Genomic DNA, 24,697 nt, shown 5'->3' on the forward strand with positions numbered 1-24,697 from the left:
TTAATTTTGAAAAGTAAGATTTAAAACAATATTTAGAGAGTTGTCCTAGTTTTGAAAAAAACATGCAAAAAGAAAAAAATACTAGTGAATACATGCAAAAATACATAGAATGCCTAGAAAAAAGAATGAAAAAATGCACCATTGTAGTAATAATGAATTGTCTTTTATCTATTTTAATAAATACTCTGTATATTTTCTACATTTTCTAAAATAGCATTCATTACTTTTGCAAGTCAAGGAATACATTGTTGTTGGTATTGGTGGTGGTAATGTGTGTGTATGTGTGTGTGTGTGTTTAAAGATCACACTATGTCTAAGAATTACCCTCAGCTGAAGTTGGACTTAAAGATTGGGGAGAGGGGCAAATGACATTGGAATAGGGTGCTTCTACCATCCATTATGTTCCCAATGTTTGGCCCCCAAATTGCTTTGAATGCCCCTGTGCATTTAAGAACTCAGCAACCAGGATATAAGAGTGACTGGGGCCTCTTCCCTCCTCTACACTCCATCTCTTGTGCTGTTGTAGTGGACAATGTCAGTTAAATTTAAAGCTTAGATAAACAACAAATCTTGCATAAGACATACTTATATTTTAAAATTACTGATTATTTATCTAAAAATCAGACGTAGCTGGGAGTCCTCTATTTTAGCTGCTATATCTAGCACCTACCTCTAAATCCCTTCAGTTGCCTTTTCAACATTTTTGTAAATATAAAAATTTCCCTCCTCTCCTTTATTGGTCCACCCTGGGAACATTTCTTTATTAAATCACTCACCTAGGAGTCTTGCTTTTGGTGTTTCTGTGGAACTTAAACTCAGGAGAATCTTCTTCCCCTTTCCTGCCCCCATATCTCTTTCTCTATCTATTCAGCTCTCTCTCTTTCTTAGTTATCTCTCTGGCATTTCTCCCTCTAAGCATTTCTCAAAAATTGCCCTCATTTACTTTTCCATGGATTATCTAAAAAATAAACATCCTCAGGATTTTCTCCAATGTGTAAACACATTACCAGTACAAATAATAATCAAAACACAAAACTGACAAAGGATCCAAATATAGAGTAGATAAAATCTGTTGATAAGAGAATAATTAAGTAGGCTATGAAATACAACCCAGGAAAATTGACCATAATGTAAATAGTAACCACAAAAACTCCATGATTTTAGAAATGATACATGATGTTTGTTATTGACAAAAAATAGATACACCCTAATTATATTATTTAGAGATAATTAACTGATCAGTTGAAAATAATTTAAAATGCAGATAAAAATGGAATGTGCAGATTAAGAATTTAATTAGCTTGGAGTTCACTCAAGAAAATGTTTCTTCACTGGAAATTCAACAGTGCTGACAAAATTCTGAAGGAAATAATTTTACTCGAAGTCCTCAGGGTCAAAGTCAAGAGGTAAAAAATGTTATGCTCAAAGTGTTCTGTGTTGATGGACAGTCTTGGCAAAGTTGTCAGCATAAACATAAAGAAGCACATGGAATCTCATTCTGCTGCCTACAGAGGGATACCGAGGGAGAGGTGGGTGTGAGAGGGGCTTAGGTCATGCCATGGAGCCATAATGAAAGCTGCTTTGTATTGGCCAGGCATGGAGTAATAATAGCAGCAATGAAGGTAATTGCCATAGTGGCCCTAAATACATACTTTTGATCAATAGGAAAATTGTGGAACACTTACTAAGGTGTTGGACCCTAGGCTAGACATGAGATCACCATCATCTCTGTGATCACATGAACTGCTTTTCCCACTTGCTATATGAATATTGAGACTGAATGAGGTTTAATAGTGTTAAATTCACACAGCCAGAGATGTCTGACGCCAAAGCTGAGCTCTTAACACCTGTGCTTTGTGTCAGGCAATGTGTCTTCCCCATTCGTAGAGCACCTCACTTTGGGTGGACTTCAGTGTCAGATGAAGGACATAGAAATCAAATCTGTCGATGCTGGAGACTGTTATGCAGAGTTCTGGAACCATATCATTCCTTTCTTAAGTTATTCCAGAAATAAGTACAGGGTCAGGGGAAGACTAGAAGCAAAGAGAACAACTTAAAATATTTTAATATTAAGAAATGACAAAGGCTTGACCCAACTGAGTGACAGTAGGGATGAAGTAGAAAGGAAGTATAGAAATATACTGTGTGGGTGTAATTACCAGGGTTTGGTGGTTAACTAAATATAGGTCATGGAGGAATGGGGTCAAAAATGAATCCAGACTTAAGTATGAGTGATTGGAAAGTTTTGCTGCAGAGAACGGAAATTCACTGTAAGAATTTCAGACCCATACTGGTTGTCCCACCTAAACTTCCATTTGTATGTAAAATACGTGAACTTCATAATTACAAGCTTAGGTGTGCCAACTATTGCCGTTGTTATATTCTACAAGTTGTCAATATAATTTTGAATTTTTTGTCCACAATTTGACTTCTTCAGTAAAACATAAATCTCTCCATTATAGAAGAAACTCGATCAAATTCAGTTTTGTTATTGTTGTTGTTTTGGTTAGGGGGAGCTCTTCAGGTTGAAAATTTATTCCTCAGCAAGACTATTCTTCCTTTATTATCATTCTCCCTAGTGATGAGACGAAATGGTAGCTCTGGTGTGAGATGCAGAGCAGTGCACAGGGGAGGGTGGGAATAAGTGGGAAAGTCAGAGACTTATGCAACTACAACCTTGTTTTAGTGGTGGCAGAGGTAGACTTATCTACATCTTGGTCTAGGTCCTTTGGTACCATATTGGAATATTGTTGCCTTATCATTGTTAGATGCATGCACCTTCCTAATATTGGCCCACAGAGAGGGGGCCTGAGCTCCTATCAGTGGCAGCAAGGTCAGCCCACATGTTTTGCTATGTGATCAGCGTCTAATCTAGGTCACTGGAGCACATGACCCTTGACTCCCACTCCCTCTAGGAACACAGAAAAGTTAGCTCCTAGCTCTTCTCTCCATGCCACCTGGGACCTGCAGGGCCTGGGGAGGCTGCTCGCTGACTTGTGTGCCTCACAGAGTCACTGTGCCTGCTCAGGCATCATATGCTATCAAAAGCTGCTCTCCAATGCTTACTTTCTTTTCACCTATGCACCATTTTTGTCTAGGAGGAAGGTAAAGATGGCCATAAAATGCTCAGACTGATGTGGGGAGTTTCTGTGTCTCTCTTTTTCCAGGAGCTTACTCAGGGTGGAAGGCAGGTCATAGGCCAATATCTAATCCAGTGACTTTCTATAATTCTTCTTTTCCTCCCCAGTTTGTGGGTGTCTAGATTGTCTGGGGTTAAGTGGAGAGGATAGGAGATCTGAATTCTTACAAACACATTTGCTTTGTACATCTATGTCTTTTAACATCAATGTTTTAATATTTAGTAGATAAGAATTTTCTCATCTGCTGTCTGATCCCACCATGAGAAACAATCCCTGTGATGAATGGTCTTAACTATACAAGTTGATGAGGGGGAACCAGAAGGAGAAAAAAAAAATGTTGCTTAATATCTTACATTATGACATTTAACCACACAGTAGGTCAGCAGGTATAACAAGAACATCATAACAAGAATCTAGCTAGAACTTGACCAAAACTAAACCAAATCCAATGCAAACTTTTTTTTTCTTGGCACACCTTCTGAATGTTGCCGTAGACCAGAGGACAGAATAATGTAGAAAAATATCTTCTTTTTCCAATCTTAAGCTGATCATCGTTTAGTTGGAAATAAATCTGAGATCTTAAATGGCAACAAAAACAAAAACAGCTCAAGCAAACAGGCAGTATTCACTAATGATGACTTTGGTGAAATAGAGGAAAGGAATTGTCAGGAAGAAGAAGGGAGGCCATGGAAAGTGAATGTCCCTTTGCAGCCATCATTTTTCTAGGGTTGCAGTAGGGGTACAAAGGCAGGGCAACAATCCCCTTTCAGACATGACATGCTGGGGAGTCGGAATTAGTGAAGAGGAGATAACACCCTATTTAAAAATTTAGTTGCTTCCAGTTTCTTTGGGTCACTCATGGTTCTAGTTCCACTGAACTGCTTGCTGTAAATAGAAAGATTTTTCTAGTTAGACTTAAATGATAAAAATCTGGTTTAGTGGGCTGTATGACTATAAAAAAATGTCATAGCCAACCATTTTAGGGCAAGCTTGAAAAGGTGAAATAGTAAAGAGGTATGAAATACACATATCCATACATTCATTTATTTAACTAATTCATTGAGCCAACAACTGTAGTGTACCTACTGTATTCCAGGCCTATGCTAAGCAGTAGACTACAGAAACCAATCAAAAGGAGTATGCACTATCTAGATGCTCACTGTGAGGTAAAGGGACACACAGCAACCAGCTATGTTATATAAGATTATTCTATGGCCAAGGTATGTCAGGGGAAGAGACCAGCTCTACCTAGCTGGGGATTGGGAAGGCATCACAAAGATAGCAGGGAATAATCAAATGTATCCTTTGAAGGAAAGAACATCTTGGAGTTAAAAAGACTTTGATGAGGACCAGAGACCACAGAGAGCACAGCAGTTTAAGGAAATGCCTAGACTTTAGAGTGAGAGGACCTCAGAGAACTTTGCAGGAAGCAAATGGAAATGAGCCTGGAAAGTAGGCAGGGGCTGGATAATTAAGGACTCCTTAGCCCATCATATAAAATCAGAACATTATCCTTTGATGGAGGGGCACCATTGGCTGGTTTTTTAGCAGGGAAAGCGTGACCAAATGTATCACATTTTAGAGAGAACACTTTAGTGCTATTGTGTTGAGTTAATTACAAGGAATCCACAGTGGAAACTGAAGTCTATTGTATACTATAGGGGAACTAAAATGGGGTCCAACCTAAATCAATAGGAGTGGGAATGGAAGAAAGGGCAGGTTCAAGAGGTGGTGTGGTGTAGAACTAAGGCGTTAGGATATGTGCAAAGGCAAGGGGGGAATAAAGACAATGTCCAGGTTTTTGGCTCAAATGGGGAATAATAGAACATACGGGATAGAGAGAAAGAGCATACAGGATAGAGGAGGTTTCCTGGGGATTAGAGGGTGGAAATTCAGTTTTAGACATGCCAAATTTGAGATGCCTGTGGGACATCAAAATGGAGATGTCTTGCAGCTGTTTGACGTACAGGTCTGCAGCTCAGTATAGAGGTCTGGGCTGATTTATATTTGAGAGTCATGTCTCTGAGGCTGTGAATCAGTCCTGTTGAGAATGCTGATATTTATGAACTAAGAGAGAAGAAGAGTAGCCAGTGAAAGAGACTGGAAAGAGTAAGTCAGAGGTACAGGAGAACATGGGGCCTGACTACCAGGACACAAGGAAGGAGAGAGCATTAGGAAGAAGGGAATGGTTAGCATCGTCATATTCTATAGCAAAGTCACATGGGGCCATTGTAGTAAAGCTGGAGGGCAAAATGACTACTCTCCAGGGAGAGGCAGATTTTGCTGCAATACATGGGAGAGCTTTCTCGCAATCGATACATCTAGTCCCCTGCATACAGCAGGCAATTGGTAAATATTTGCTTGAAATAAGGGTTATTTAATGATGGAATTATTTGTCTGATGAGGACCACACAGGAGTTCATTAAGCAAAGGTGAGCTGCTCAAGTGACAGGGATGCTGTAAAAGGGATCCCTGCAATGGTTGGAGATCTGTATAAAGAAAGCCCTTTGAACAGTTTGGATGGCAAATGTTTGGTGTGAGTGTAGTGGTTCTGTTTTTGTTTTTCATTTTATTTTATTTTATTTTATTTTATTTTGAGACGGAGTCTCGCTCTGTCACCCAGGCTGGAGTGCAGTGGCCGGATCTCAGCTCACTGCAAGCTCCGCCTCCCGGGTTTACGCCATTCTCCTGCCTCAGCCTCCTGAGTAGCTGGGACTACAGGCGCCCACCACCTTGCCCGGCTAGTGTTTTGATTTTTTTTTTAGTAGAGACGGGGTTTCACCGTGTTAGCCAGGATGGTCTCGATCTCCTGACCTCGTGATCTGCCCGTCTCGGCCTCCCAAAGTGCTGGGATTACAGGCTTGAGCCACCGCGCCCGGCCTTGTTTTTCATTTTAAAATAAAATTACTTTGGCCAAATAAAGAGTGAAACCCAGCCCACTCCTTACTCATCATGCCATTTGACGTAATTCTTGTAACCCTTGTGTCATAATTTCCTCGCCCATAAACTTGGGACATATCATCTGTCCTATCTATTACCCCCAGAGAATAAATGTGCTTGTTAAGTGTTTGGGAACATGAAGAAAAAAAGAAGGATCATGATACAGGACAGGTCTGGGAGATCTAAGCTTGGCTTTGCTACCATTTTCCTAGGTTGACTTAGACAAACTAGTTTTTACGTTTATAAAATGAAGGGGCTAGGCAAGATGTCGAAGCTCTCTTCTGCCCCCATTTTCTTTCAGGCTGTGATGTTCATTTCTTTGGCATGATCACCATCACCATCATTCCCAGGTTCGGGGCACATGCAGGTGGAAAGGACTTTTTAAATGCACACTGGCTCAGGTGACCCTCAGTGCAGACGAGTGATGGGCGTAGGGACGAATCTCAGTATTGTGTCCACTTTCCAGATGACATTGCTTCTCAATAAAGTCAACCATGACAGGCCTGGGGTCACAGAACTGACAGACGCTGGAATGGAACCTTCAGCTCAGTTCTTTTCTCTCCAAAACCATGCTCTGTCCACCTCCCTACAGCATTGTGTACTTATGTTGGGCATTGTTATTATTCAACAGCAACCCTGGATTGGTAAGGAAGAGGTCAATCCTGCCTTCAGAAGGCCCGACTTAGAGTCCAGTCTTAAGCCCTTGTTTCATGTTCAACATTGAGAAGGTCATTTCCCCATTGTGGAGATGCTCAATTTCTGCATATACAAAGAAGAGAGCCATTGCATCCTGCAGCTTCTGAAGGTCGTGAAGAGGGTGAAATGAGATGAGGGAGGCAGGCTGGGAATCACTATGCACATTGCAGGGCCTGTGTTTCTGTGAGGTTTGCAGGCACATGGTACAGCTGATTGCACAGCGATTACAGTGCTTTTCAATGTTGCGGGGCTCAGCATGCCTGCGCTGGGAGCTGGTTCTCTCCCAATGGCTTGGGTAAAATACCCTTCAGAGGGGTTGCATCCTCCCTCCCTTTCAATCCAAATATTTAGCTTCAAGCCTGCTTCAGCTGTGCTTTGGCAAGAAGTGTTCGGGAGGAGGAGGCTGCTCTGAGGGGCCCTCCTTTGAAGCCCTGGATGTCCTACAGTGATATGGGGCCTTGGCCAAGCAAGTTGAGCTTTGAGGCCAGCAGCAGGTTTGAGACACTCCAGGGGCTGCTGACTTCAGCTGAGGGGGCTCAAAGCCCAGATCCCCACACAGCTGTGGACTCTCAAGGATCTCTCTCTCTCTCTCTGTTTCTTGGGCAGAGCTTCATGTGCATCTGAGCCAGCCCTGCAGCAGCCCTTAGCAGCCCTTCTCTGGGGCTGGGTTATCTGTATGCCCAGGAAATCACTGGGCTGAGGGTACAAGATGGGATCTTGGCTTTCTCAAAAGAAGAATGAATTATTATCATTGAGTCCTCTGGGGGAACTCTTGGGGCTGGACTCACCATTACTCCCAGTGACCTACTTGGGAGATTTCTGTTTCTTGTTCCTGAAACCTTAGATTCTGAGGGCTGCTTCTACCATGAGATATAGGACTCATTAACTTAAAAATATGACCACTGCTGATCAGTTTGGGCCCACTGTACCCATAGAACAGCCGGCAAAGAAAAGAGTTTGTGTACTGGCAGTTGTAATACACCCTGATCATAAGGAGAAAGCATGGTTATTTCACAAAGAGGGTAGGGAAGGGTAGGAAGAATATTTACTTTTTCCTCAGGTTATGCCCTACTCCCTAAATAACTGAATTCCTATTGAATGTATTGAGAGAAGTTGGCACTTAGGTATTGTGAATGCTGCCACCTATATTAGAATCAAGGGTAAGAAAAAATTGGAGTGAGAGCAATGGAAGTTGAAGAATAAGATCAATTGAACATATACAGAAGAGGAGTGTCTCTCCTTTAGGTCCAGGTGTGACCTTGGCATTGTATAAGGGCAGGAGGCAGAGGAAGGTGGATGTCCTTCTCTCCAATGGCTCTGCACTCACTCACCTTTCTCAGAATAATTGGTTGTGAGGCCAAAAATGATGTCACTATACCACACCATCTCCTTATTTGAGGCAATAAGGACTTAGGTGAACTTGAACTTACCATTATGATTGAGAGAAAGTGGAGAATCATTTGGGAAAACAAACTAAAAAAGCAGGTTTGTTGACTCAATGATTCATAAAATGGTCACTGCTTTATTTTCTGTAGCTGGACATTTTCTCCTCTCTTTAAGGTGAGTGACTTGAATAGATTGATGTTCTTGGGGAAGAATATCTATCTCAAAGGTGGAATCACTGATTAATGTTTTCCGGGGATATGTTTATCACTGAATCTGCAATGGCTACAGCAATTCCCGGCAACATGGGTACTCAGAAAATATTTGATGAGTAAATAGAAGGAAGGAAGGGAGAAAGGAAGGCGGGAAAGAAGAAAAGGTAGGGAAGTAAAGGTAGGGAAGGAGAGGTGAGAGAAGGGGATGAGAGGGAAGCAAGGAGGCAGCAGAGTGGTAGGGAGAGAGGGAGAAAAGGGAGGGAGGGAGGAAAGGAAAGAAGGAAGGAAAGGAAGGAGGGAGGGAGGGAGGGAAGGAAAGAAGGAAGGAAAGGAAGGAGGGAGGGAAGGAAGGAAGGAAAGGAGGGAGGGAGGGAGACGAGAGAGGAAGGAAGGAGGGAAGGAGAGGAGGGAGGGAGGGAGGAAGGAAGGAAGGAAGGAAGGAAGGAAGGAAGGAAGGAAGGAAGGAAGGAAGGAAGGAAAGGAGTTTCTTATTTCTGGCTCATCAGACTTAGAGGTCATACTTGTGATACTATTCCGTGATAATGTATTTGGTATCCTGGAGGTGGGAAAAATTCATTTTTGTCTCATTAAATTTATAAAACCCATGGCTTTTGCCTAAGGGAAAAACTGTGTTTATAGAATGGTGAAGTGTTTCAAAGTAAATTGATCCTGCATGCAAAAGTGTATAATAATTTTGTTGACATCAGATTTTTACTATGGTAAGTTCAGAAGGTTGATGTTCAGAAAGTTGATGTTCCTTGACTGTCCCTCTTGGTCTGGTTGAGGTTTCTTTCTGTCACTCCCGTATCGTAACTGCATCACTTTGTATTATGGCTCCTCCTCACCTAAGACAGTTTACTTCTGCCTGCTCCTAAGCAGCAAGAATTGAAAGAAAATGTGTAGACTTAGAAGAAATAATACCCCAGAGCCACCTTTAAATGCATTTTTCCAAGGCATATCAAAATATCCTTGGAATTTGTTGTGAAAATTTGACCACATCCTAGTTAGCATGAGGTTAAAATTAACAGTAACATGTGTTTTAGGGATCTCAATTTGCAAAATATTAATAGAGTTCATGGGCAGTTAACTGCAATAAAGGGAGGAAATGAAGTTTATAGTGCAGGGCCCTGGGGATTACAGCTTTCTCTACCCCTGAGCACGTTCATATCCCAGAACTCACGTAAAGCGAGGAAGGCCATAAAAGGAACAAAGAAGGAAAGCTCAAGGTTGATGTTATAGGTCTCTTTCTCTTCCCTCCTGGGAGGGCTTCCAGTGCGTCCAGGGGTAGCCTCACTTAGCCTTAGTTTCCTCCTGCCCATTCAGAAACCCATGATTCACCCTGAGGTGCAAAAACAGGGACCTTCAGTGAGATTCAAAGCTGCTGAAACATCAGAAAGGAGCCCTGACCAATTTCTTATCACTTCTGTGGAAATGTGATTCTTATTGCATTTTCATCTCAAGTTAAATTACTTGGGCATAAAAAAATTTTAAAAAATGCATGAAGACATTCCAGATTGAGAGTCAGTAGACATGGATTTATGCATTCTCTGCTTTTGACTCTCTTGTGACTTTAAGGAAATCATGCCTTCCTTCTACACTTTTGCCTCCTCACCTAAACAGAAATAGTAGGGCTAGGGGATCTCTAAGGGCTCTTCCTGCTCTTTAGTCTGTAGTTTAATGTGAATCTGACTTTTGTCCAGTGGACTTTCTTAGGAAAATTTACCAAAGAATGATTACTGAATACAAGATTCAGATATTAGAGCCAGGAGAAGTCCATGCAAGCTAAAGTAATCACAATAGCAAGAAAGGCGAGATGGAGATTGAATGATGAGAGAGGAAAGAGGTCATTCCAGGCAAAGGGAAGGCTTAGGGTAAAGACCTGAGATGTGAAGATACAAGGCATGATTTGAAATTCAATGGGAGAGCAAGGTAATTGGAGCAAGTTGAAGAAGGAAACAAAAGAGGAGGACCTCCACAGCCTTCCCAGGACTTCATCTGGACCATTTCTGGGGCCACCTTCAGGGACACACTTCAGTGTAGTATATAGGAACATTTTTGGACTCAAAATGTCAAAAAAGGTGGCTGATCTGGACTGTTTCTGATGAGGGCCCTACTGGTCTCGCCTGCCGAGTTAGTGCTCTTGTAGCTGAGACCTGACTTTCTCACTCCAGTTGGTAGCTGTCCTCATGTCAGTTCCTTTCACACTAGCTCCTCCACAGGCCTTTGCCACACTCACCTTCTGCTTCTAGAATGGGAGTCATTCTGCCTTTGAGAGAGCCTCCATGGAAAGAATCTGGAAGTGAAGACTTTCCAGGGTGTTAACATATGAAATCTTTCACCCTCTTCATATATATATATAGTTTTTTTGTTTTTTGTTTTTTTTTTGAGGTAGAGTCTTGCTCTGTTGCCCAGGCTGGAGTACAGTGGTGCAATCTCAGCTCACTGCAACCTCTGCCTCCCAGGTTCAAGTGATTCTCTTGCCTCAGCCTCCTGAGTAGCTGGGACAATAGGTGCATGCCACTACTCCCGGCTAATTTTTGTATTTCTAGTAGAGATGGGGCTTCACCATGTTGGTCAGGCTGGTCTTGAACTCCTGATCTCGTTATCCACCCGCCTTGGCCTCCCAAAGTGCTGGGATTACAGGGTGAGCCACCATGCCTGGCCCCCTCTTCATATTCTTAAGGCTCAATCTTCTGAGCTTCCAGGAGGCCTAAGGGTACCCAGTACTCACACCACTTCTGCTCTTGGCAAAGTTATCAGGACTCTTCTATCACTTCAATCTTTGGGACAGTGAAGTTCAGTGGAGCTCAGACTATCATGAACCCTTGCTAGTATCCATTGACTGGGTTTGACACCCAGGCACTCTCATTAGATTCTAATCACTTTTTGCTACAGTGAGGTCTTAGACTTAGTACTCTCTGGGTCACGCTGCTGACATCTCTATTCCCTCTGACCTTGTCACTAGAACTGGGATCTGGCCTTGTATTTTTCTTAGTCATGAGCCCCTACTTTGTTAAGTGTTTCAGGCTCCCCAGGACCACAGTTCTCAGCTCATTTATCTACGAGTATTAATATCCTGCCTTGTGCTTGCCTGGCTTCTTTATCTGACTGGCAGGTGCTCTGGGGTAGACCACCTTCTGAACTGTGACCTAGGTTGCAACAGCCTCTCACACCTGTATCCTTAGGCTCATTTGTGTTGCATGCTTCAATTCCCAAAACATTCATCACACATTCTTCTTACATAAACTTTATTTCTTGTCCTTGATTTGCGAGCAGTTAGAGCTATAGCCCCCCACAGAAATATCAAAAGCTGTTTGTTATTACAAAGACCTCATTCTACTCTCATTAAAGATGTTGGGAAAGAATGTCATGATTCTAGCTCATATTCTTGATGAGAATAATTTGATAACTACCTGATAAAACTTTTTAGTCTCATAATCACTAGCTCTGAATCTCCAGAACACTGAGAAATTGAAGGAAATATGTAGGGGTTGTTTGTTCCTTTATTTGCTTATTTTAATTAAAGTCAGCATTTTCACAAAAGTTGTGGTCTTTTTAATTGTGCACACTTTGTGCCTTAGTTTATCTGTGTTCAGTTCCTGGCCAGAGATCATTTGTTTTCATAAGAATGTACATGTGTCTGAAGCATCAGAGCTACAGGCACTGCTCCCACCCCGTCCCTGCGACTTCATCCTGCTCAGTCCAAGGCAAGGGAACTATCCACTGGCTCAGACCCATTATGAGAGAAGTCTCGAATTGTCTTATCTATTAGTCCTGGGCCAAAAGGAAACTGAGGAAGCTCTTCAGTACACAAGAGTCTAATGGATGGCAGGTCTCTCATCCCCCACAAGCATGCCCACCACAGGCAGAAGATGCCCACTGCCATCCCTCACCAAGCTGATTGAACACTCACAATCTCATGGGACTGCTCAGTGCTGAGTTAACAGAACCCCTTTGGAGCCTGCGAACTGGATTCCTCAGTACATCCAACAAGGGCTTCTACACTTTTTCCTCACTCAAGACATACTGAGCTTTTTTCCCTCAAATGGGCCAATGCAATTGGTGCCTGTATGGTAGACACATCTGACAGCAATAGCTTAACTGAAGCCTACCCTGAAAATGACCCTGTACAGCAGATGGACCTGACAGCAAATTTAATTTAAGAAATGACGGTGCTCATGTGGAGGTTGCTGAGAAGAGGGTACTCAGTGAGGATGTTATGTAAACTGCATGTTTTTTTTTGCCAGCAGTTCTGGTTTTCCTGTCCAGCCTGCCACCACTGGACCATCCCTGTAAGTTCCCGCAGATAAACCCATAGGCCTCTTTTGCTGGCTCTAGGTCTCTTCTCTAGCCTCTTGAACCCAGTGCCATCCCTACTGAAGTTAATAGGGGTCTGGCATGACAGTGTCACAGCATGCTTCAATGCCTGCAACATAGACTGAGTCTTATGGTTTTGGCTCTGTTGAGTTTATTCTGATGAAGGCAAGGTTCTTATCCTTTTCACTCATCCATAGTCAAGGAGAAAGGCCATCCACGGGAGCTGACGCCCCAAGGGGAGATCACCTATTACCCTAGATAACTCAGGTCTGGTCTCCCCAGCACAAGTGTCAATATAGGTAAAATTACTTCTGATTCCAATCCCAAAGTCCTCCATATTTCTTGCTTTTCCAGCAGATTCCCTTAAGCAGCCCAAAATCCTCTGAAGGGCTTGACATGTGCTGAGCTCCTGAAGGCTGCGGGTAAAGCCAACTGTGGAGCTTCAGGGGATGTTTGCATGCTGAGCAGGCTTAGCAGAGACACTGTGCCAAGGAGTGTTTTTAGAGTGAAGAGGAATTTGAGTTTTTCTTATCTAGGACCAGGAAAGATTACTGGTATGACTCAGAGGATTACGGTAAGAGAGCCTTTTCAATAATGGGGTAAAGAGGAAATCAGACTGAGTTTGTAGGAGGCATCTTGGGGTTTTAATCCCTGCTCAACAACTTACCAACTCGGGGGCTATAAGCCATTTATTTCTCTTAGCCTTGATATCTTTATCAATTAAATAGAGATAATAATACGCATCTTGAGGAGGTACCCTGAGAATTACATGTGGCCATGGTTATAAAATATCTAAACATTTGGTACACAGTAAGTGCTCAATATATAGAAGCTGTTTACTACAATAAAGGAGAGTTAAGGCAGGTTACTGGAATTACTTCCTCATTTTCTCTAGATCTGAGAGATTCCAAAGGAGCTGATATAACCGGACATATGGCCTAGTTAGTTCTAGGAAAATCTATAACAAAACTCACTTTTCTTATAAGCTTCAGCAGAACTAAGAGAAATAACTGCCCTAAAGTTTGGAGAAGAGCAAAAGGCTGAATTCAGGACCTATTTGTCTTGCAGACAAGTAGAAGCTCCCTACGGCATACTCAACACTGCATATGTGCACAGAGGTGCACAAACACAAAGGAGCAGACACACATGCACGCGTGCACATATTCACATACGGAGCTCCCACTCCAAGGCTGAGCTACCTCCCTTGCCCACTGCTCTTAAGCTCCTATGCTGTATCAAAGGAGAAGAAACTGATGTTTCAAGCTCGTTGAATTCTAACTCATCAAAATAGTTTAGTTTACCCCCTGTGCTACTTTACAAGGCACTTAGGCATTTTTTCATGGGGTTGGGAAATCATGTTTCATCAGTAATAAACAGGATCAACCCCCAAAGACTGAAGCTCAATTTCAAGCTCAGAACCCAGGAGGTCAGAGTGGATTCTATCACAGAAAATCACAAACTCCCTTTCCTTAGCAAAGCAAAACATATTCTGGGAGAAAGAGAGGAGGCTTCAAGTCAAGCACAGCAGTTTCTAATATTTTTCCACTTGACTTTTCTTAATTAGTGTTGACTAGCTTAACGAAGCAATTAAGGGGCTTATTTGCTTTTTAAAATCACATGTGAAATTTAAGAAACCTTGAAATAGAAGAAATATTTGTCCCCAAGATCTTACTCCACAAGGGATATCAGTTTGAATATTCTCCAACCACTAGAAAGTGAGAACAACTGGCCCTGTTCTCCAAATGAGGCCCAAGCAAAACAGAAATCGCAGTAGCCGGCTCTGCATGTAGAAATCCTCAGTAAGTGAACGGCTGCTTTTCAGATGTTATTTCTGAGACTTCCATTGAAAACAACAATGATAATTAGATTTTGATAATAAAGACATCTACCACTTATTGATTAATTATGAGCTAAGAAGTGTGTTGCAGACTTTTCATATGTTATTTCAATTTAAATCTGTAAATGTTCCCTTCCCTTTTTACTAGAGTAAGAAAATAAGGATTCAGAGCGGGTGAATGGCATGCCCAGGGTCACACACCTGTCAGGACCTCGACTGAAACTTTTCTCATTCAGACACATGGTTGTCCCATGACATTTCACTTTCTTCCCTTGTGATAATTCTAAACCAGGAGAATTGTGGCTTAAGCACACCAAAGATCATTAAATAACTAAACTTGTGTGTGCATGTTTACACCTACATTTATATAAATAGCATATACAATAGTAAAAAATTGTTATTTTTAATAATTATATCTAATTATCTGTATGACAATCTAATAAGCTCCTAATAGATAGTATATTAATCATATGATTATAGTTTAAGTTATTTACATGAAATAATAAGCTTACATATCACAATTTATAATTGATATAAACAAACTGATAATACAAATATATAGTATATTAAATGTGATATGTATGTAACATATACATGAGACCTACAAATCCATAATATGTAATACAAGCCATAATATAACATGATATATAAAACATATAATACATAATATTGTGATATATATAATGTGTTTGTATAAAATACACAACACATGATATATAATACATGGAAATTATGTCTTTAATAATTGTGTATAATTACAGAATTATCAGAAATTTTGATACTGGGTTAACAATTAGATTATTTTAATAAATACATACTTATAGGACAATATTCTATATTATAATATAACTCAATAAATAAATTTGATTATTAAATAAAAATATTATGGAGTAATTAACTGAACTATCCAGAGTTTAATGTGTGCATCTGGTCATACACAAGTTCACATTTATTGTCTATCATGTGCTAGAAACAGTGCAAAACACTTTATATATCACCTTTTTAAACCTTTCCACAAACCAGCAAGGTAGGTACCATTCACTGAAAAGAAATTGAGGCTTTTATCAGTTAAATATTCTTTTTTTGTTTTTCTTTTAGGGGCACAGAGCTAGCAAAAGAGCCAGGAACCAACCCTTATTTTGTCTTATTCCAAATGATATCAAGTGTTTGTATTCTACCAAGTCAGATAAGTAGGTGTAGGAAAGATGAAGTGACAAAACACAGGAGGGACAAAGAGATTATGCCTTCATGCTTCCCTGCTCCTTGAAAATGTAGGATATGCCAAGTTTTCATTGATTCAGTGGGGAAGGCAAGGGACACTGGCCTGGTGCCAATTCAACCACTCTCTCAGTCTCTTGTTTATTCAGCAAGCTGTTCCTCTGGGTCCTGGGGAAGAGGGAATTATTTGGGGTGGCAGCCCATGGCATATGTCCTGATGCAGCCTGTGGCATATGTCCAAGCCCCTCCCAGTGCGACACTCTTGTGACCAGGGTCCATATGCTCATGGCACTCCCTTGGACTTAGCTATTTTTTCATTGCCTCTGGGACTGCAGGCTAAATACTTGGCACTACAAACACTGCCAGCAGCAGCACAGTTTGGGAGTACATCCCACATGGGCACTGAGTCAACAGTGCCAACAGGAGGAAAACATATGAGCCCAGGGAGATTTCTTAACTATTTACCCAGTGGGGGCAATTGTTTATTTTCTACGTATCTCCCAAAGAGCCCATTTATGAGCTCCATTTATGACTTCAAACAGGTAAGTTGGCAGAGACATGGCAGTGAAGATAAGATGATGACTAATTAATAGCCTTGCAACAGGTTTCAACACCCAGATCTACAACTACCATTATTATTTTTCTTAACCACTAACATTTATTTTCAAATACAAACATGCTTTTAAGTATTTTTCTTAATACAGATAATAGTTTTATCTTGTTCCTGGCACCATTTCCTCTTCCCAATAGGGTTATAAATAGGGTATTCCATTTGGCAAGGGTCTTGTCCGTGGCATTGGAGAGACGGTTCTATAGTTACTGTAACAAAACAGCACATAGTTGGCATATTTCTCCCCAAACTTTCCTAACATTTACACTGCCATCTGCATACTTTTCACTTGACTTCACTCTGAAAATTGACTGTTCCTCTGATACATACCAGAGACTTGGCTACTTGGACATTTGGAAACAAAATAGAAGGAACAAAACATGAAAAAGGAAGCATTCTTCCCATTTCTGATCCCAGGCATTCAATACTTGTAGTAGTACAGTAGTTTGTAAGAATGGTTTAAGGTAGCTTCCTTTGAGGTCAATTTTAATTTTAAGATTTTAGGATTCTGTGAATGAAGGGATAATTCATTAATTAATATACTAATATCAATAACTGCTTTATTTTCCTGAGTTCATACGGCTATTTGCCCATATTTAAATATATATGTAGAAAAATGTGGGATCACTATGTGTGTGTAAGAAAACTCAAAAATGAGTCTTAAAAACACGATAAAGTTAAAATGGAAGATCCAGACCTAAAACCCTTTCCAAAGTTCTGCTCCCAACATTTCAAGTAAGTGTCAGATAACGCAAATGAGTTTTTAAGAGGATTAAGATGCTAGAACATAATATATCTGGAAGTTCAAAGATTTCCATTGTTGTGAGACAAACAATGCATAAGAATACAAATCTCCATAGTTTTGTCTTCCAGATAACCCGATAACCCTCACCAGCTGGGCTTCACTTTCTTTTCAGGTTTAAATAAAGGAGGGGGAAGGTTTCAGCAATAGCTGCAGGAGTTATCCATGAACTGAGGATTCTCCAAAATGAGACTTTTAGAGAGATAGAATACACATAGCCCTTGCCTGGAGAACTGGATAAATTCACTCTGTCTTCATCAAACATGGTTAGCCCTAGGCATCATTTGAATGAATGTGAAGGAAAAACTAACTTCTCGATGTTTTTTCCTGAAACTCTGCCTGTGCATTTGCTCATGTCATATGAGCATATAGAAGAGAAGCCAGGTCACTGAGTGAATATTGGCCCATAACACATTTTATGTAAGGCTATTTGGTGCCTAGTCATCCCCAGAACGTCTTCATATGAGGATTTACTGAGCCAAAAACAATTTAAGATTTGAGAAGTCACCCAAGTGATGAGTCCATTTGTGGACACAAAGATATTAGTGATTAGAATGGTTGTGTTGGAGATGAGAAGTTGCATTGCTGTTGCTGCTGTTGTTTTATTCTTTTGCTTTGCTCTTATGCAAAATACTGTAGGAAAATAATTTTGTTTTACCAAGTTTAATGTGAGATTTTACTTGTGATTTTGATATTTTGATCCCAAGCCTTACAGTTGGAGAAGTCAAATTTTCTGTTTTTGTTTTAAAAATCGTTTTAGCTTATAGAATGAAGGAGTGGACACTGGCTAACTTTACAGAATATTTTATCCATAATTAAGAATCTAATGAAGCTGAAACAAGAACATTGTTTCTTATGGGTTTAAAATAATATAGATGATGTATTTTCATTACAAGTGCTTTGGAGATAAAAATTTGAGGGAGAATAAACCAGTACACACCTGCACACTCACACACACACTCACACACACAATTACACACATACAGAAAAAAAATACTTTTTTAAGCCTTACCTGCTGACATACGTTGTGTTTAAATGAATATTCACTACATCCAACTCTTGTCACTTTCATCCATCTTAGATATTTAATTTAACATTAAATATCGAACATTAACATTTAACATTAATATTTAACATTAACATGATGTCTAATAACATTAACACAGAGCTATGGTTGAGTTTGTAAGACAATATCACATGCACAACATATATTTGTGTAAGGCATGATGCTGGGTTCTGGATGTTGACTGAGAGATGAAAGAATGGACATAATTTTGACATTGGAAAAATTCATAAATTTGGTGGAGAACATTTATCATACAAGCTAAATGAGCATAAGTTGCATTTTAAACTCAGCAGTTCACAAATTTATCAGTTACAACCTTAACATCTTCTTTGATACCAACTTCCAATTCATCTATCTTACACTTTTCTTACCTTGGCCTCCCCAAATTATCTCAGTTCATCTCTCTTCTTCAGTCAGTCAGTGTCTGCTTCCTGTGGGTAGACCTACAATTCTCTACTAACCTGTCACTCTGTAATTCAAGTCTCTCTTGATTGGCACTGTCTAAAATGGTAGCCCCTAGCCACATCTGGCTTTTACATTAATATTAAAATTAAATTAAACTTTCAGATTTTTATTCAAACCAGTCACCTTTCAAGTGCCCTACAGCCACATATGGCCCATTGCTACTATTGGTGAATGACGCTGGTATTTCCACTGGCTCAGAAAGCTCTGAGACAGATCTGCTCTAAAGCACAGTTCAACGCTCCCTTGCCAGGCTCTTCTCCCCATGGTTTCCTCAGGCAAGCGAGCCTCCAATAAGTTAAATATTCATTGTTTTCTGCATATATTCTGAGCTTCACTGACTTGGGGGCTTTCCTATTTCCAAAGCTTCAAGTGTTCTTTTGAAATCCTATTGTCATTCAAGGCCTAGAATAAAGAATTGTTTCCCCTTCTTTTAAGAAGCCTTTTCTTCTCAAGCCTGTAATCCCAGCACTTTGGGAGGCCGAGACGGGCGGATCACGAGGTCAGGAGATCGAGACCATCCTGGCTAACACGGTGAAACCCCGTCTCTACTAAAAAATACAAAAAATTAGCCGGGCGAGGTGGCAGTCGCCTGTAGTCCCAGCTACTCGGGAGGCTGAGGCAGGAGAATGGCGTGAACCCGGGAGGCGGAGTTTGCAGTGAGCTGACTGAGATCCGGCCACAGCACTCCAGCCTGGGCGGCAGAGCGAGACTCCGTCTCAAAAAAAAAAAAAAAAGAAGCCTTTTCTTTTCTTTCTTTCTTTTTTTCTGTTTGTCACACAGCCTTTATTTCTCCCTCACTTTTTTTTATTATAATACTTTAAGTTCTAGGGTACATGTGCACAACATGCAGGTTTGTTACATAAGTATACATGTGCCATGTTGGTGTGCTGCACCCGTTAAGCCTTTTCGAATCTTCCCAGTGAGAGCTTTGACTCCTCTGGAATCTGAGAGCACACTTTGTGCCTCAGCTGTGCTTCACTTAGAGCTCTGTTTCAGCGACAAGAGTTGGATGCAACGAATGTTCAGTTATTCAAACACAGCATATGTGAGCAGATAAGCCTTAAAAAATTGTGAACTGCTGAGTTCAAAATGTAAGTCTTCAGAGGATTTTTTTTTTTTTTTGCTCCAGTAGTTGGTTATGCTAGTTTTTTGAGGTCAGGGGAAGCATGAAATTTTCGTATTTCATGACCTCTGGTTTTTCTTCTTTGTGTGTTTTATTTTACTTATTTTTTTTAAAGTTTTGAGGACATTAAAGATAAAATAAATAAAAAGGGAAGAAGGACACAATTGGTGACAAAATCTGAAGGTGAAAATGAAGAAATAGAGTTACATCAACCATATATGAGGGAAGGATGGGGTTGCTGCACACTGTAGAATAAAGTCCTATAATTAAACTCTTTTTCTGTTAATTTGCTTTCTGGATCTATGTGAGTTAATTATTGTCACTAAACCTGTCATTTGTTTTTGTTTTATTTTATCTGTAGGATAAAAATAGTAATGCTCACCACATAGGTTGTTGTAAATATCCCTTAAAGTAATATATGTAAAAGCGCCTCTTAAAAAAAAAATGTCTCATACAAATGTGAGTGGTTGTTTACAGCAAGCTTCCAGAAAAGGAGGGTTTGGAATGGGGAGAAACACATGTTCTCCTGTCCCTTCACAAACCCACTTTCTTCTGACAAAGCCCTGCCGACTGATAAAGTTCCAGTAGGCTCTTTGTGAGTTATCCACAGGGTTCTCTTTTTATCTCACAGAAATATTTATATATCTATACATTTCTATAATATTTTTTATTCCACCCTCCTTGGGATGTAGTTATGACTGTTGAATATTTACTTTTCAGACATTCCTTCTCCCTTTGAAGAAATCCACAAAAGAAAAAGCAAAATACTGACAAATTTTCAAAGCCATGATTTACAGGAATGAATTCTGAAAAGCAAGTGGCTAACATCCGAGTTCATCATCAAATAATATTTCTAAAGCACCCTCTAGTGTCTGGCCCCAAGCCAGATGATTCAATGCCTGGAGAAGCTACAGACTTTTTAAAAGTAAAATAGACTCATGTCTGCTCTTGAGAAGCAAGTCGGCATCATTTAGGATGCCTTAGGAATGAGGAATGTCTCTCTAAATAAGGATTAAAAATGGATTGCTGCAGAAAAATTAATACAGGTACAAACACTAATAATATTGAATGCAATTTAAATTCCATTTTAAAATAGATAATAGGGTTTAAAATAACATGTCGAAAATTGTACTGGAATTAGCAAAATTTAAAATCTTAGGAAGAAAAATCCTGATTTGTACGTGAAAAGGTTTTGAGCTGAGGAAAATTAAGACTAGCAAGAGTAGATAGGGGTTGTCTAGTAGGAATCATAGACCCATCAGCCATCTGATTATACTGTGACTGATACTAGCCTGTAGTTTTCATCCAGTAAATCATCAAGTGGTGCAGTAGAAAGAGCATGGTATGTAGAATCATAAGACTCATAGTTTGGGGTCAACTCTACTACTCACTTGGCCATGTGGTTTGGAACACATCACAAAAGATTTATGAGCCTTCGCTTCTTCACATGTAAAATTGTGATGATTTTGCCAACTTCATAGAATTGTTTAGACTTTAGAGTATTACATAGGATACAACGGACTAGTTCCTTGAACAAAGTACTTGCCCCCAAAATGTTACTATTTTTTCTAGTTGTGTGATTGATTTTGCAATCAGCAATTTAATATTATGCATTCAATAGGTTTATAATATGCATTCCATGTGACTCCTGCATATATTTCATAAAAACAATTTTGAATATTTTTCTCATTTTATCATTCACATATCTTTGAGAATGGCATCGTAGTTTTATTTTGATAATGAAGTAATAGAGTCCATTCTTGAATAGGCTAGTTGACTTTAATGAGAAATACCCATTTATTCATTCATTTCATTTTCAACTCTTAAATCCATAATGGCCCCTTCACTATGGGTTTCTTATATTAATAAGATGGACCAGATACTTTTATCACCTACAAAAAAAATCTTTGTAGGCGGAGCAATAAAGAGTACTGAATCATTTTAAGAAGTCACATAGAAAATGACTTTTGAACATGGAAGGACTCGGCTTGATCAAGCAAATTCTATTTCAAAGTTTTACTTGCAAGGTTATTTATTACTGTGTGGAATCTCACTCCTGTGGCTGGGGTCAAGAAAAATGGGGACACAGGTGTCTGCCTATTTGGACAGGCATTAAAAAGTATTGTAAAATGAGCTTCAGCCTTTTAAGTTACTGTCTTCTTTATAATAATAATCTTTTCCATTTTACAAGGTCTATATTATTTTTAGGTAAGAAAACACTGTAGAGTTCATGTTTTATTGTTCCTTGCAGTTATATAAATTATATTTGGCCAAAACAAATGTAATTCCTACTGTGTGAACTGGGAACCCAAAATGTTGATTTTCCTCAAGTTATAAACAATGTGAAGATATGTTATACTAGGTCACAATTTTCCAGAGCAGAGCAAAATATATAACTCAGTTTTAATAACAAAACTGCATATATCATTAAAGCTTCCTACTCCACACAGAATGTATTATATTACTCTGCCCAGCAAGAGACATCCTTTGTGTAGACCACAATTTCTAAAATACCATTTGATTGAATAGAAAACAGGTTAGCCATTTGTTAGTTTAAAAGAAAACATAATGGGTAAATGCTCATGGACATTCTGCTTTGTCTTTGCTAGTGAATATTAAATTTCTTCTCACTAAGTTTAAATGTCACAGATTTTGTAAACAACAAGGTCTGGGGGAAAACCATTATGACCCTTTTCTGACTATTAGATGAATCGTCATATTTTTAGCAACTTAGAAGCAGATGTCCTCTCCTTTTCAGCACCAATAAACCTTATTTATACATGTACTATATCAACTTCAAGCCTTATTGTAATTATTTACGTACAAGTCTGCCTCCCCAAATAGACTTGCAACTTAAGGCAAAATCCAGACTGCATTATGTTTGTATTCTGAGCCCCTGGTTCAATGTCTACCACAAAGTTGGAACTCTAGAAATATTAAATAAAAGAGTATATGCTGAAAATTCACCACCAAATTGTTAATTTACCCACCTGCTGCTCCTTTCAGAATAACTCCAAAATTTAAGAAATTGTGATACTATCTTTACAATACTGATAGGAATCAGGAACTATTTCCTTTATTAAAAACTCACAGATGGGATTATTAGCTAGTCTGTCCTCCTTATTTCACAGATGGGGATTTGAGGGACCAGAAGAAGGAAGCTTCTTTACTCTTGCTATATCATAAAACTGATACCAATTATGTTTATATGATATAAAAGTAATCCATGTTAATTCTAAACATTTTGACAAGTTCAAACATACATAAAGAAGCCAACAACCACATGAAAAGATAACTTGAAAAGTCATTAAATGTAAATCAAAACCACAATGAGGTATTACCTCAAACTTATGAGGAAAGCAAAGCAGAAACCAGAAACTACCAAATGTTGGTGAGTATGTGGAGAAACTGGAACCCTTGTGTGCTGTTAGTGGGCTTGTACAATGGTGCAACTGCTATGGAATAGTATGACAGTTCTTCCAAAAATTAAAAATAGAATCACAGCATGATCTAGTCATTTTACTTCTGGGTATATATCCAAGAGAATTGAAAGCAGGGTCTTGAAGAGATATCTGCATGCCCTTGTTCATAGAGGCAAAACCCAAATGTCCATCAGGGTATTAACGGACAAACAAAATAAGAAATGGAATCTTACCCAATCTTAAAACAGGAAGGTAATCTGTCACATTGTACAACATGGATGAACCTTGAGGACATTATTTTCAGTAAAACATTCCAGTCACAAAAAATAAAATACTGTATTATTTCACTAATATGAGCTATCCAAATTAGTCAAATTCATACAGACTGAAAATAAAATGTGATTTTTCAGGGGCTACAGGGAGGCAGTACTGGGGAGTTGTTCAATGTATGTAGAGTCTCAGTTTTGCAAAATAAAAATTTCTGGAAGTATGTTGCATCATAATGTGAATATACTCAACACTACTGAATATACACTTAAAAATGGTTAAGATAGTATTTTATTTTTTTCTACACTTAAAAATGTATGAAAATACACATAAAGGAAAAGAATTAAAAAATATATAAAATAACATCAGAAAAGGTATAATTAATATATTTAGTTGTTTTATGCAATATTTATATATTTGAGATCATATTATGTAATAATATACCTTATTTTTATAACAAAAATAGGACAAAAGCGTTTTTAACTATCGAAATACCAACTTAAAAAGTTCAATGATAATTGAATAAACCATAATTTGCTTAACCACATCCCAATATTTAAATTTTTGTACTTTTTAAAAAAAATTATTTATTTATTTATTTATTTATTTTTGAGATGGAGTCTCACTTTGTTGCTCAGGTTGGAGGGCAATGGTGCAATCTTGGCTAACTGCAACTTCCATCTCCCAAGTTCAAGTGATTCTCCTGCCTCAGCCTCCTGAGTAGCTGAGACTACAAGTGTATGCCACCATGCCCATCTAATTTTCGTATTTTTAGTAGAGATGGGGTTTCACCATGTTGGCCAGGCTGGCCTCAAACTCCTGACCTTAGGTGATCTGCCCGCCCCAGTCTCCCAAAGTGCAGGGATTACAGGTGTAAGCCACCATGCTTGGACTAAATTACTGTACTTTTGTAAGTAATGTTTTATTTCCTATTTTTGTACAGTTGTTGTCTACATTTCTGATTGAGCCTCAGAAGTGAAATTAACAGAATGAACATTTAAAACTACCTGCCATATATTGCAAAATTTAATATTGCTTTACTATTCATTCATAGAAGTAGGAGATGAATGACTCCGTGCTATCACACCATCTTCTGCATTGATTCTTCTTCACCTTCTTATTGTCATCATCATCATCAATAAATTTGTAAGCAAGGAAACAGCATTGCTTACTGATTTTCATTTCTTTGCTTGTTA

General features: G+C 39.2%; 1 long non-coding RNA gene across 1 annotated transcript in view; it reads left to right on the forward strand.

Moving 5' to 3' along the window:
* Window positions 1-21,944, forward strand: part of LOC105518290 — a 40,708-nt gene extending 18,764 nt beyond the window's left edge. The window contains exons 3-4 of the long non-coding RNA XR_001002802.1: window positions 12,625-12,670; window positions 20,533-21,944. This is a non-coding gene — a long non-coding RNA (uncharacterized LOC105518290). The remainder of the gene's footprint in view (window positions 1-12,624; window positions 12,671-20,532) is intronic.
* The last annotated feature ends 2,753 nt before the right edge of the window (window positions 21,945-24,697 follow it).

The sequence above is a fragment of the Colobus angolensis genome, unplaced genomic scaffold (genome assembly GCF_000951035.1).
Source record: "Colobus angolensis palliatus isolate OR3802 unplaced genomic scaffold, Cang.pa_1.0 Scaffold109, whole genome shotgun sequence".
NCBI classification, from domain to species: Eukaryota; Metazoa; Chordata; class Mammalia; order Primates; family Cercopithecidae; genus Colobus; species Colobus angolensis.